Source organism: Panthera uncia, assembly GCF_023721935.1.
Source record: "Panthera uncia isolate 11264 chromosome A1 unlocalized genomic scaffold, Puncia_PCG_1.0 HiC_scaffold_17, whole genome shotgun sequence".
Taxonomy (NCBI): domain Eukaryota; kingdom Metazoa; phylum Chordata; class Mammalia; order Carnivora; family Felidae; genus Panthera; species Panthera uncia.
Window position 1 is genome coordinate 6,910,263 of NW_026057577.1, and position 15,434 is coordinate 6,925,696.

General features: G+C 41.1%; 1 protein-coding gene across 1 annotated transcript in view; it reads left to right on the forward strand.

Moving 5' to 3' along the window:
* The window catches only part of RNF130 (ring finger protein 130), a 108,386-nt gene that overhangs the window by 43,330 nt on the left and 49,622 nt on the right, over positions 1-15,434 (forward strand). The gene's annotated exons all lie outside the window — the stretch shown is intronic.

The window sequence follows — 15,434 nt, forward strand, 5'->3', positions numbered from 1 at the left end:
CTTGGTCCCAGCGCCCTGCTAGGGGCCCTGCAGTGTGGTGTCACACACTGGCCAGGCCACAGCACTAGGCAGTTCGCAGCTCTTCTCCGTAGATGGTTGCTGTCTTGAGCAGCTAGAAAGTTCTTCCTGGCTTCTCTGGCACCTAAGTGTGGGCTTGGGAAACCCAGCAGGAGGCATCGGGTTTGGGATGTAGAGGGAAGGACTAGTGGGGAAATAGGCCCCACAAAGCATGGGTCGCCTCCCCCTAGGGGAAGAGCCTGGAAGCAGGAAGGCCCTGGGAAACTGGCCCCTGGCTGATTAGCATTTCTCATGGTGTCAGTGAGACATTGGTTACAGGAAGATCCTGTTTCAGCCCAGAGCCAAGTGAGACTGGGATGGATGGGAAGAGGGTGAGATTAAACAGCACAGGCTCGGCACATACATCATCTCAAACTTTCTCCAGCCTCCGGCATTTCAGCGCAACAATGCTCAACATGTCACAGCTCTGTGCTCTTCTGTTTCTGCTGTACTCCTTACATGCTGAGAAGCGCTTGCTGTCCTGGCTCATCATCGTGCCCCTGTCCCTCCACAGACCCCCTTCTCTCCCTGTGGGGTGGCACTGCCCACCTGAAGTTCCAGGACCCTTGCACCAGCGGCACTGGATGCCCCCTGCAACTTATAACCCATAATCTCCTAGAGTGGACCCAAAGATCCATGTCTTAGCCCTCCCCTGCTCGCATGTCAATTCTGCCTACCCTCCATTTTAGTCAAGAAACCTTAGATTTGTACCCCTCTGTGCTGTGCATTGTAATGTGAACTAATACGAATTGGTAAGAGTCCAAAACCAAAAGACACCTGGATGATGCCCTCAGTGAGTTTACAGTTGAAAGCCTCTGCAGTCTTCAGAGGGCCTTTTTTTGTACCACTCTGACAGTACCACCCTTCTCCTTTTATGTTGTTGTTTGCGTATTTGATTGGCAGAAGGGAAAAGACTGCTCATTTCTTTATGTGAAAGTGTGCCTTTCCCATTGTCTGCAGTGGTCAGCAGAATGCCTTGAGCAAAATAAGTGTGTACTGCATTGAAATTATTTTATTAAAATATTTAGTTTTTATTGAGCTTTTCCTTCCATTTAAGGATAGAGTTTATAACTGATTTAAAAATTACAGTGTTAAGTACCAGTATTTTGTTTTCTTCCTTTGTCAGTGATGTTTCAAGAGCTTGCTTGTGTTGGTTCTAATGAATGCCCTTCATCTGCGGCCTGAAGGACATCTTTCCCAGTGCAGTGTCTGTGACATCATTGACAGGAAAGACAGCTCAATTTGTGGTTTTATTTGTTACCTCTAGTTAGTAGAATGAGTTCTTTGTAATGTAGTTAGCGGATGTGTGGTAGTATATATAAAAGGGAAGTTATGGGCTCTTGGATAGTTTAAAGTAATGTACATTTGTCTGAAAGTTAAGGATTTATTTTCTTGGACTTTAAAAATTTAGGCTTTTCTGTTACCGTTTAACAGTCTTAAATTGTATCAAATCATCAAGTTGGAAATGTCTTATACTTCTATCTGTGTGTCTGTAAGAATCTGTGGATAAATCTGTGGACATTCTTTTCACTGTTAGTAGGAAAATGTAATTTAGATAAAGATGTAACCAAATAATAATGTTGCTTTTCAATCTTACCAATCAGCAGTATCAGGTCCTTCTTACTGTTCCTTTGGCTGGTTGAACAGGATTTGCTGAATCGCCCTTCATCTTTTTTCCCATCATATTCTCTTAAAAAAAAAAAAAAAAAAACTTACCTAGCTCTATGTTTATTGTGTAGCAATAAATTAAAAAATATCACACTTTGTAAAATATCAGAAATTCACTTTGTGAATATAAAAAGATGACTTTATGAAAGCCAGTAAAGGTATATCTAAACATCCTGCAAAATATCTTTAAATATCAATAATTTGGGCCACTTAGTGTTAATCTAGTATCTTTATCCTTTAAAAAAAAAAAACCATCAAGAAATAAATAATAGTCATACTGTTATTTTAGTGTTTAAAGTTTTTTGGATCTTACTGAATATGGATTTAATTGCCTCAGAAAAGATGGAGCCTGCAGTTTAAATGCACTGCTGTGGCAGGAAGTAAGTGTTTAAATTGTGTGTATCTTTTTGCCGGAGTTGGCAGATATTTCTCCATGTGATCCATACACTCTTTAGAAAATTCAGAATTAGCAAAAAAAAAAAAAAAAAAGGTAAAATTGAAACACTTAATGGAACAGAATAGAAAACCCAGAAATAAACCCATGACCATATAGTCCCTTTATCTTTGGCAAAGCAGGAAAGAATATCCAGTAGGAAAAAGACTGTCTCTTCAACAAATGGTATTGGCAAAACTGGACAGTGACATGTTGGAGAAACTGGACCACTTTCTTACACCATACACAAAAAGAAATTCAAAATGGATTAAAGACTTACATGTGAGATCTGAAGCCAGAAAAATCCTGGAAGAGTACATAGGCAGTAACCTCTTTGACATTGGCTGTAGCAGCTCTTTTCTAGATGTGTTTCCTGAGGCAAAGGAAACAAAAGCAAAAATAAACTATTGGGACTTCATTGAAATAAAAAGCTTCTGCACAGCAAAGGAAACAATCAACAAAACTAAAAGGCAACCTACGGAATGGGAGACGATATTTGCAAATGACAGATCAGATAAAGGGTTGGTATCCAAAATATATAAAGAACTTCTAAATCTCCACACCTAAAATACAAATAATCCAGTTTAAAATGGGCAGAAGACATGAACAAATATGTTTCTAAAGAAGACATCCAAATGGCCAATAAACACATGAAAAGATGTTCATCACCACTCATCATCAGAGAAATGCAAATCAAAACTACAGTGAGATGTCACCTCACACCTGTCAGAATGGCTAAAGTCAGCAACACAAGAAATGAGGTATTGGCGAGGATGCAGAGAAAGAGGAACCCACATGCACTGTTGGTAGGAATGCAAACTGGTGCACCCAGTGTGGAAATCAGTATGGAAAATCCTCAAAAAGTTAAAAATAGAACCTCCCCATAATCCAGCAGTCGCACTAGTGGGTATTTACCCAAAAAATACAAAAACACTAACTCAGAGGGATACATGCACCCCTATATTTATAGCAGCATTATTTACAATAGACATGTAAGTAACCCAAATGTCCATTGATTGATGAATGGATAAAGAAGTGGTATATATACACAATGGAATATTATTCAACCATAAAAAGTAATGGTATCTTGCCATTTGCAATGACATGGATGGAGCTGGAGAATATAATGCTAAGTGAAATAAGTCAGAGAAAGACAAATACCACATGATTTCAATCGTGTGGAATTTAAGAAACAAACAAGCAAAGGGGAAAAAGAGGCACACCAAGAAGCCGACTCTTAACCATAGAGAACTGATGGTTACCAGAGGGGAGGTGGGTAGGGGATGGGGGAAATAGGTGATGGGGATTAAGGAGTATACTTGTCATTGTGAGCACCAGGTGATGTATGGAAGTATTGAATCACTATTTTGTGCTCCTGAAATTAATATAACATTACATATTAATTAACTGGAATTGAAATAAAAACTGAAAAAAAAAAACAAAAACAAAAAAACTGAAACACTTAAGCAGTAGCTTTTTAAAAATAAAAATCACTTGTAAAAGAATAACTGCTGATGATTCCATTCAGAAACTTTTCTAGAAGCTCTGAAGTTTTCCTTTACTTCTCTGAATCTTAATTTACGTGGCCGTGAAGAGCCCCTCCATCTGCCAGAGACTTGAGACAATGTATCTACTAGCCTTCTGACCTTGCAGGCTATCTCTGACCTTGCAGGCTCTGTATCCCAAGACGGTTGCTTAAACTCATCACTTGATTTGCCTTTTTACCTTTCTTGTGCTTATCTTTTCCTCACCAGCAGTGAAAGAGAGGAGGAAGCCAGAATCATATAAGGGATTGACAGAGGTTTAGAATAGCGTAGAAATCCATTCCAAAGTTTACAGGATGGAAGACACTTCTTACTTGATAGCTGTTCACATGCTGCTGACCTGGATTTGCAGTTGCAAGCTCAGAATGAGTCCCACAGGCCAGGCTACTAGGGATGGTGGTGGCATGCCTTCGAGGCCCGGTGAGGAGGCCCCAACACTGACTGATGCCTTACAGTGTTCGTGCTCGTCAGGTCAGGGTTTTTAGGGCGTGGGGAGTGAGGGATATTTGAGGCAGGATAATTCTTTGCTCTGCAGGTTTGTCCTTGGTGTTATATAGCGTTTAGTCTCCCAGGCCCATGCCTCCCGAGTGCCAATGACACCTGTCCGTCTGTGTGGCAGTATAAAACCCTTCCCCAGAGTTTGCGGACTTGTCCCGAGAGGCCTTTTCTGCCCCTCTGAGACCCACTGTCACACTCCCAAGTCTGTGGGATGTGTAGAGGAGGAATGAAAGGGGGTCCCTCGGTGGTGGTAGAGGGCGGGGAGGATGGGAATGGCAAAATGATGAAAGAAAAACGATAGGCTTTTATATTTACCCACAGAGTAGCATGTTTGGTGTCCTTGTTCCTCTGTCTCCCTGGTCCCAGGTTCGTCTGGTGTCCTTTCCCTGTCAACGTAGGTAGTTTTTACCATTTCTCATAATGCAGATCTGCTGGGAATGAAGTCTCTCATCGTTTATCCGAAAGTGCCTTTTCTGACATCATTTTTCAAGAACATGGACACAGAATTCTGAGTTGATGGTATTTTCCTTTCAGCACCTTAAAAAGTGTTGCGACTTTGTTTTCCAGCCTCCGTTTTTCCTGATGGAAAGATGTTCTTTTATGTAATGAGTCTTTTTTTTTTAAATAAACTGTATTTTTTTAAGAACTGTTTTACATTTATAAAAAAAATTGCAGAGATAATACAGAGAATTCCCATAGACCTGCACCCAGTTTCCTCTATTATGTAACTAACATCTTACAGTGTGGTACGTGTGTTATAATTAATGAACCGATCAGTATAGGTACATCATCATCAACTACAGTCTGTACTTGATTCACATTTCCTTAATTTTTACATAATGTCCTCCGCCTGTGCCAGGGTCCTATCCAGGAGGGGATGTCGTTGTATCTCCTTAGTCTTTGGCTGTGACACTTTCATGGACTTCCCTTGTTTTTGATAACCTTGACGGTTTTGGGGAGTGCTGTTAGGTATTTTGAAGGATGTCCTTCAGTTGGGATTTATTTGATCTTTTTTTCATGATTAGACTGAGGACGTGGGTTTTTGAGAGGAAGACCACAGGAGTAAAGTGTCATTCTCAACATCCTATCAAGGATACATATTATCACCATGAATGATCACTGTTGGTGTAGACTTTGGTCACCTGGTGTTTGTCAGGTGTGTTTTCAGCCTTCTCCACTGGAAAGCTCCTCCTCTTCTCTCTCTTCCATAAAGGAGGTCACCATGCACAGCCCACACTTAAGGAGGGGGAAGTTCAGCTTCCCCTCCTTAGGGCAGAATGTTACTTATCTGGAATTATTCTGCATGGATAATTTGTTTCTTCTCTACTTATTAATTTGTTCAGTCATTTATTTATATCAGTTTGGACTCATGGATATTTATTTTATACTTCGTATTGTAATATAATACTACTGGGCTTATTTTTGTTGCTCAAATTAAATTATATTTGGCCATTAGGAGCTCTTTCACTTGGCTCCTGCGTCCTTTGACATGCACCCATTACCATGGGTATTGGTTTTTTGTCTGTCTTGTTTTTGAGTACTTTCTTCCTTTCTGGTGCTGTGAGATGCTCTGGGCTCGTCCTATATATAGTTTCTGTCCCAGCCCGAGAATCAGCCATTTCTCCCAGGAAGCCTGGTTTCTGTTTTTGGAGAATGACACTAGAAGCCAAGCTCTGGGCATTAGATGTGCTCATTTCTATGAGGTTCTGTTGCTTCTGGGTCCTCTCAGCTGACAGAGCAAGGAGATCTATGTATGTATTCCAGCTCTTGTACATACACGTATCCATAAGTACTGTTGTGTGTAACCTTCTGTGTCTGTATTAAGCTAAGAATGCATTCATCCCGATGTCACCAACCCTAATCCATGACCACTTGCATCATGCTAGGCCCTTGCTTACCTTAAACTGCCACTTGAAAAGTGAGAAAGCTGGCTCCCACCTCCCACCATCCGTTTTCTTGTTGATCACAGAGCTCTCAGACTTACAAATTCTTAAACACAAATAACAGCTCTGAAGGCTTTTAGAGTGCCGATGGTCAGCATGCCAGCTGACAGAGGCTGCTTCCCTTGCATGTCTTCCCTGGGTGGAACGCCCCACTCAGTACTTAACCTTTCTTTCTCCTCCCATTTAAAATTCTTTTATCAAAAACTTGTAAGAAAATACAAATGTAAGTATCTTAGCTTGAAAATAACACAAAACTAGGTGGATCTTGGAACACATGTAACAACAAAAAGAAAATACTTATTGAGTGAACCTGTAGGTGGGTTCAAAAAATTAGTAACGGGTTCATGGAGACCTGGCTTAGGTAACAGTTCCAAGTAGGAACCTTCCATCCTATAAGCTCTGCGTACACTAACGTGAGCCATGGCTGCTAAAAATATGTTGAAAACTCAGGCCGTATCCTTGTGAGCACAATTTTCAGAATATCATGATATTCATAATACTCAGATGTAGGGAGAGGTAAGCCTCATGCTGCTCTTGATATTGGATGGGTTGTATTCATTTTTAGCATTTTTAGCATTTTATTTTAATAAAAGGCATTGAAAAAATGATGTCCACAAAAGAACAGGATGGAAAAAAATCTGTAAACAGTGTTTTACCATTTAGAATTTGAGCATCAAAGTGAATAATGCTAGTAATGATTTTAGCCCATTAAGTAAAATAAGAAACATGAGTTCATACTAATCTAAAAAGTAAAAGAGTAAATTGAAATTTTGATGAGGAATGCAATATTTTACCTAGTCTCAAAATACCTCCTCCCCACAGAATATTTATTAATTCCAAAGGGGGAGAAGAGTGACTTTGCAGTGGAAATGCCTGGAGAACATCACTTGTACAGAACCACATGATCAAAGTGAACTTCATCAGTATTGAGATGTGTCATAACTGTCCACCACCTGGTAGGACACACCGGAAAAAGCACAGCATCGCTTCTTTTGATGTTGCTGCCAGAAGTGCATGACCTGAATCTAGCCCTGAGGAAACACCAGATAAATCCAGAATGAGGGACATTCTGCAGAGTCACTGGGCTGTATATAATCTTCAAAAGTGTCAAAGTCATGGACATCAAGGAAAGTCTGTACCAGACTGACAGCGAGTCATGAGGTGTGATGGCTGAATGCAGTGCGTGGCTCCGATCCGGACCTGCTCCAAGGGACATTGTTGGGAACTGGGGACACTTGAATGGACTCTGAGATGAGGCAGTAGTAATGTGTCCGTGTTCATTTCCTGGTTTGAGTGGTGGTACTCTGTCCACAAATGGTTTTTGTTTGTAGGAGAGTACACACTAAGTGTTTGGAGGGGATGACCCATCACTCCAGTAACTTTCTCTTGAACGGTTTGGGGAAGAGAGATTTTCATACAATACTTCCAGCTTTTCTATGTCAGGTTCTTTAAAAATATTTTTTAGGGGTGCCTGGGTGGCTCAGTTGGTTAAGCATCTAGCTTCAGCTCAGGTCATAATCTCACGGTTCGTGAGTTCAAGCCCCGCTTCAGGCTCTGTGCTGACAGCTCAGAGCCTGGAGCCTGCTTTGGATTCTGTGTCTCCCTCTCTCTCTGCCCCTCCCCTGCTTGCTCTTTCTTTCTTTCTTTCTTTCTTTCTTTCTTTCTTTCTCTCTCTCTCTCTCAAAAATAAACAAACATTAAAAAAGAATTTTTTTAAATGAATAATTTGGGATTCTAGGACTAGTTAATATGGAGAAAAGTCCGAAGTGGAGTACCAGAGATGTCTTTGACTATCTGAAGGACTGTTGCACGGAAGAGGAATTTTCTTCCATTCCATAATGTACAGCTTGAAGTTGGGGTGTTTCTTACATTTGCCAGCATCTTCCAACGTATTGGCAGGATTTTTTTCATGATATATACGATACACCTCACAGTTTCGATACACCTCACAGTTGATGATATTTTATACCATCGATAAGTGAAATGCAGTTTATTTATTTGGTGGTGGTTCTTGAGAGAAGAGAACCAAGAGCCACCAATGGGCATTTAGGAATCAAGATTTTAATTAGGGGGAAGACCTTTCTCATACTTAAAACTACCTGTGCATAGAACTAGCTACCTAAAACGGTAAGTTATTTGTATTGTGTTGAAGAGGACCCCTAAGATCTCTCTTAATTAGAAGATTCTGTGACTCTGCTGACCAGTGATTGTCTTCCCAGGTACCCCCTCCCTCCCTTTCTGCCTCTAGATGAAAGAGAAAAGTGGCTTTATCTTCCATGCCAGGCTTGTTCCTACCATCTTTCCTTTTTTGACTTGGGAGAAACAAACAGATTACATGATGAGTACACACAGGAGATGGAGTAAGGAAAGAAACTGGCATTTGAGCACTGGGTGTGGAGCCTTTGCTCTACTTGGTGTGAGTCTGAAGAACTTCCTGCTGGAGGAATCAAGGAATGAGGGTTTAGTAGACCCTCATTCTTTCTGAGGATGGACTGCAGCCAAATATCGGTCAGGAATTATCAAGTGACTTTGAAGTCGCTCAGCAGCTCACACATTGAGCCCCTGAATGTCGGCCTCATGGCAGGAGATTCAGGTTCAACTTGAGCACAATAAGAGCTACTCATCAGCATCGTGCAACCATGGGCGCCAACTGGATGCCACAACGCTAATGTTTTCTCCACTCAGTACAGCTGGTTTCAAACCAGTACACTTTCACAGTGACAGAACTTCACCCTTCATTCTCATGCCCCACACACTCATTTCCCCCACTCACAGCGCTGCCGTCATCCTGGCCAGCCGCAGAATCCACATGAAAAGGGCCTAACCTAAAACCCCATTGTCTGGTATGTCCCAGAGGTACATCTCTGGTCTCAGGTCCAGTGTGTCCTGTTCTCCAACCATTGCTTCTTCCCTTCCCCTCCTGTCCTCCTGAACTTTGGTTTTGTGGAAGCTTCCAGTTGAGCCCTAGCTCCGTTTTCTCCCAGTTCTCCTCCTCCTCTGGGTGCCCTGCCTCCATTCTGCTTGGGCCACATGAGCCACTCTTTTGGTCCCGTGACCACCAGTTTCATTTGGTCCGTTAAGAGTGCCTATTGTCATGTCCACAAGTGTAGTCACCATCTGTCACCATACAGTATTATCACAGTATTACTGGCTGTATTCCCTATGCTGTACTTTTCATCTCTGTGACTTATTTTATCACTGGGACCTTGTACCTCTTCGTCACCTTCACCTATTTCCCCCATCCCCCAGCCCCCCTCCCCTCTGGCAACTACCAGTTCTCTAAGTGTCTGGTTTTTGTTTGTTCATTTGTTTTGTTTTTTACATATGAGTGAAATCATAAGGCATTTGTCTTTCTTGGTCTGATTTATTTCATGTAGCATAACACCCTCTAGATCCGTCCATGTTCTTGCAAATATCAAAGGCTTTGAACAGAGTGGTATGACAAATTAGGTTTTAGAAAAAACACTGACAGATCTCAGCAGGATGTTTGTAATTGCTATAACCTGTCATCTGCCTCTGTCAGATTTATTGATGTATTCATTTCATAAAAGAACGTAGCATATCCTTTTTTTCCCCCTTGAGTTCTTCAAGGGGTCGGAGAAGAATAAGTACTGGGTTTGAAGCAGTGAAATATGGTAGATAAACATTTGAGAAGGACTTAAGTCAGTGAAAGGGAGAGTGAAGAGAAGGCCTCAGACCACTTGCGAGCAGACTCACTGAGGCACAGACACGCCAGGCTTTGCCGATCTGTGCAACTTGACTGAGTTACAAAAAAATCCCTGAATTATATCTGTTCTCTCAGCAGCAGCCATTCTAGAACTTGAAAGCAATTTTAATTCTTTCACCTAAAGTATGTAGTGTTCTGCTTTACATGTAAAAATAGGTCATTGATTTCTATAGGAGTAACTCTGATGCCATTGATAGTAACCTACCAGAAATTATGAAAGTATCATTGCAAATGCTTTATGTGGGAATACAGCAGCTCCCTGAACTTTTTTTTATGGGAAATTTACTAAAATTATCTAAGAGCATGAAACTTCCTTGAAACCTCGGCAGCTGATTTGAACCTAACAAACATGTTCATCTGTTAAGGTGTAAAACCTCTGCTAAATGGGATTTTGTACAGGGATGTTGTTTTCTTTAAAAAGAAAAAATGGTAAGATTACAGTAAAAAAGTAGAACTGCTTGCTTATGGTAAAAGCACCTCTCTCCACTTGTGGCCTGATGCCCCAGACAGCTCATTTGTGTTTTCTTCCTGCCTCAGCCTTTCTCAGGTGAAAGTCTCAGCTGCCCAATGGAACTGGACTTGCCCCAAGGTTCAGTCAGTCCCAGGAGAGGGGAAGAAGCCGTGTGTCAGTAGGGGGTGGGTTTCTGATACCTCCCAACTGGGGGATTCCCTGAGCTGAAGTACAGATCCCTGTGGAAGCCAGGAGGATTGTGGTGGTCAGCAGGTGCCTGAGTGCTTCCCATGGTGACTGGAGAGATTAACGAGAGGGAGTAGGAGTTCCAAACTTCTGTGGTAGGAGCTCTTTGGTCTCCTCCAGAGGATGCTTTCATGTGCTTTCCATGAAGAAGAATAGTAGAAGTGGGATTAGCTCAGTGAGGTGTAGCATTTCCTGAGCATCTGCCGTGAGTCCTGCAGGTAACATCTCATTTAGAAGAAACTGAAGTTCATAGAGGTTAAGTTTTATGCTGGGGTTTGAACCTAGACATTCTGATCCAGGGCCCAACGGAGGTTAATTCTTAGGTATCTTTGGTCCCGAAAAATTGATTTTGTGATCAGGATTATAGCAGCATTACCGTATTTTTCTACTTACCTTTTTTTTTTTCTCATTAAAAAATAGAATTGCTACAAGTAGGGAGCTCTGTTTTACAAAACATTGCCCACCCAGCAGTTCTGGTTTTTAATGGGAAAAAAAAAGTAAGTAGAAAAATATGCTAATGCCTCTGATTATAGAAGCACTTTACAAATGTAGAAGAAATTATACTGTTAGAAAATCACCATTTTGTAAACACTGTTGTAGTAACTGATTCAAGTGAGCTTTAATGGGTGCTGAGAGCTCTGAATAAAAGCTTACTGGAGAGCTAGATAATCTGGAAGCATCACCCCATAGATTGTTTAGTAATCTGAAAAAAAATATTTTTTCTGCAGTTGAAAAATCTAGCTGATACCAGATTGACCAAGTGTTAAAATTCACCATCACCAATAAAGGTAAAACTTGACAGGTACATCCCAATGTGAACACTAGAAGGACAGATACAGCATCACCTGTGTGGCATTTCTGCCAAAAAACATTTACTTCAGATATCTAATCATGGTCAGTAATCAGAAACAATCAGACAAATCCAGATTGAGGGACATTTTCAAAACATATGTCCTGGTCTCATTAAAAAGGTCAATGACATGAACGACCAAAAGTGACTGAGGACTGCTTTAGATTATCAGAGACAAAGGAGACAAGACAACTAAACACGAGGTGCACAAGGCCTGATTGCATCCTGGGTACTGCACTGACCTACACTAAACAATTCTGAAGGTTTCATTAGACTTGGGCAGAGATATTTGACTGTGGCCCGTATATTACAGAACAGTGTCGTATCAGAGTTCAGTTTCTCGAATGTGATAAATTAATTGTGTCCTTGTTCTTAGGAAATAATGCTGAAGTATTTAAGGAGGAAATGTCATGATTTGAAACTCTTCTGGGGTTTGAAAATTCTCAAAAGGAGAAAGAATTAAAAAAAAAAAAAAAAAAGCTGTTTATTAAAGTAGCCAAACTCAAGCAGTGGAAATCTAGATTCACATTAAAAAATAAAAGTGGAGAAAGTTTTAAGCAAATAGGTGAAAGCAGAGATCACCCTAGATTTTTACTTACTTGTCATCCCTGGTAAATTAATCCTGGCTTCTGGGCATGTGAAGTACTGAAGATTCTGAGGCCATATCTATTAGGATTAGGGTTAGTGGTGGTGGATGTTGTCTCTCCTTGAATGTTTATATCATTGTAGTCTAATTACTCTTCAACTCTTATCAGTCTCTGCTTGACCCAACCCTGCTTTTATCTCGAAGCTTATACTTTGGCATTAGTATCCTCCTGCAAGCTGGCCAAGACTTCCAGATCTTTAAAAGTCAAGAGTCAGAGGCATCCTTAAATCAGGGTCTTTCAACCCAGATCATCTCTAGGGGTGGGGAGTGAGGAGATCCACAAATCTCTCCTGAAATTAGTAGAATTGGGACTTCTCTTGTAGGAGGGGTCTCCTACCATCAGGTTCTCTAAGTGATTTACTGTCAGAAGTGGTTAAGAACCGAGTGATTTTGCTAGTATTCTGACATCCTCCTGTGATTCTTCATTTTGCTTGACCTGCACTGCTTTCGCCTTCTTCCCTATCCTGCTAGCAATCTCTTCCTCTGTACTAACCTGATGAGACTACCTGCACTGGGCTCCTCTCTCCGGCCCCTTTAAGATTCTCCTTTACTCTTTTAAAAAAATAATAATAATAGGTATACCTTTTATTTATCCATTACTTTGTTTAGGCTATTTTTTTTTTTAATTGAAGCATAGTTGGATTCTCCTTTGCTCTTTGAGGGTAAATGCAGTTTTCACAAAATCAAGAGCAGGTATAAAGGAAAAAACACTCCTGTGTCTCCTGTACCGTTCATATAGTGTCACTTCTGTGACACTTCTGGTCACCAAATGTGTGGGGCTTTCCCCTGTACCAAGCAATTCTTAGCCATACCTGCTGGGTGTCCTAGAATTCCGTTGGATTCGGACCCCGTCTGCCTGGAGTTAGCATCACATCCCATAGGTTAAGGGTTCAAACCCATAAGGCTGCCCCCTCCCTGCCCCACATAAAGCCAGCCACAAGTCCCAGGTTGTCACCTGTACTTCTGACCAACTGGCTGTAAATCAGGGTTCCCAGCAACCCCCACATAGTATTCAAAACTTTGTTAGAATGGCTCACAGAACTCAAGCAAACATTTGCTTACATTTACTGGTTTATTATGAAAGATACAGAGGAGTGGCCAAAGATGCATAGGGCAAGGTATGTGGGAAAGGGCTTGCTGGCACTCCACCCTCGCAGGACCTGTACATGTTTACCAACCTGGAAGTTCTCCAAACCCCACACTTTTGGGGGTTTTAATGGAAGCTTCATCCCTTAGGCGTGATCAGTCATTAACTCCCATTTCAGCTCCTCTCCCCTGCCCAGAGGGTGGCAGGGATGGGCTAAAAGTTCCAAGCTTCTCCTCATGGCTTGATCTTTCTAAAGCTATCCAGGAGCCCACCAAGAGTCCCCTCATTAGAATAGAAGACTCTTGTCTCACCCAGGAAATTTCAAGGGATTTAGAAACCCTGTGTCAAGGTTCAAGGTCAAGGACCAAATAGCAGAACAAAAGATGCTCCTAATGCTCTTATCACTTAGGAAATTGCAAGTGTTTTAGGAGCTTTGTCCCAGGAACCGGGGCAGAAACTAACATATTATGTTTTCTCTTATTTCACAGCAGGTAAATTTTCTGCCTCTAAAGGGTGAACAGGGATGCTTACGTGGCATAGTTAGGTTAAGTGTCTGACTTTGATTTCAGCTCAGACCATGATCTCACGGTTCATGAGTTCAAGCCCCGCATCAGGCTCTCTGCTGTCTGCACAGACCCTGTTTCAGATCCCCTGTCCCCTCCCTCTCCCACCACACACACACACTCTCTCTCTCTCTCACAAAAATAAGTAAACATTAAAATTTTTTTTTAAAGGTGGACATAATTACTTAAAAATAAAATCTTTAAAAAATGTGAACATTTGGGAAACTTGATCATAGTATGTGCTCAATAAATATCGTTGAATGGATGGTTGAAATAATTAAATGCTTCTTTTCCCAAACAGCTTTCCAGTTGAAACTAGGCGGTGTTCATTTATTTAGTGTTCTTTGAATGAATAAAATTACATGGACTGGTTCCCTGGGCTACCTGTGAAGCTTTCCCTGCTCCTTTTCCAGCTTGAGTCTTCAAGAGGAAGCCTCAGAACTGGTTTCTAAAACTGTTTGTACCTGGTGTGATTATAAAGCAATGAGACTGATTGTCATGTGTGGTTTGTGGGATCCGTCTCAGTTACTTTATAGCCATACCTGGTATGTTACACCACAGACCGTTGCCTGTTGACCAACATTTTAAAAGCGCAGACCTAAGTTTTCTAAATGGAAAATTTAAATGGTTTAACACTATGTTGTGATTTTCTCTAACTTACTGACCATAACTCTTCTTTCACAAAGATAATTAGATGTTAACTCTGTTGCTTTCTTTAATTTCGCAGTTTGTTTGTTTTTTTTGTTTTTGGATTCTTTTAATCAGTATTCTGATAAACTGCTATTCTGATAAAGTGGCTGGCACAATTTTGAATAAGGTAATACAAAAGGTATATGTTCCGTTGGGTTAAATTTTTCAGAAAACTTTCAGTTATTGAATTTCTTTTCAGTTCAGCCTGTGTTCTTTTGACTGCACATGATAAGGGTAGTTCTTTTAGTCAAATACAATAAACATGTAAACCAAATACTTTAGTAGTAGTATTCATTGAAGAAGCGTTTGCAAGGGCATGTTGTGGGGTGTTTGTTTGGTTTTGGTGGTTTACATTTATCTGCAAACCCTATTCCAGTTCGAATAAGTGGTTATAATTTTCTCTTTCCTGAAATAAAATGTTTATTCTCCTTCCTCCGACCCCCAGAGTCTCAGTCTTTGCTTTGAAGTGTGCTGAAAGTTGCACGTCACCACCGGCAGCTTCAGCTTAGAACGGAGGGTCACTGGCAGCTAGACTGGTGTAGAAAGGAAAGGAAATGGGAAATTACTTCCCTCTGAGGAGGAGGAAAGGAATAGTAATTTCACGCTCCACAGGAGAGAGAGTAATTTGCCTTTACTGTATCACTGCTCCTGGAAATTCCATAAGTGAAAGAAGTAAATGACTAGAATGGTGACTTAAGAACATCCTGTAATTACCTTAAAATAGTTTGTGGCTCTGACAGAACCTCTGGACAGCTGTTAGAAGCTGGAAGGATTCTGATACCAAACTAGTCTAGGGTGTTGAAGTGTGGACTCGAGTCGGGGAGGGTTTCATTTCCAGAAGGGCTCTGGGCTAAATAAGAAAGGAACCTTCCTCTCATCAGGGCTAGACGTGGGACCAAAGTTAGCTTCAGCTGTTATTAATGAAGGTTACCCCCTTTTGGCATTTGACTTTTGCAGCTCTATTACTGGATTTGTGTCATGTCAGTGAGATCATAAAACTGCATGTCCTGTGCTTTCTATTCCTTCTACTA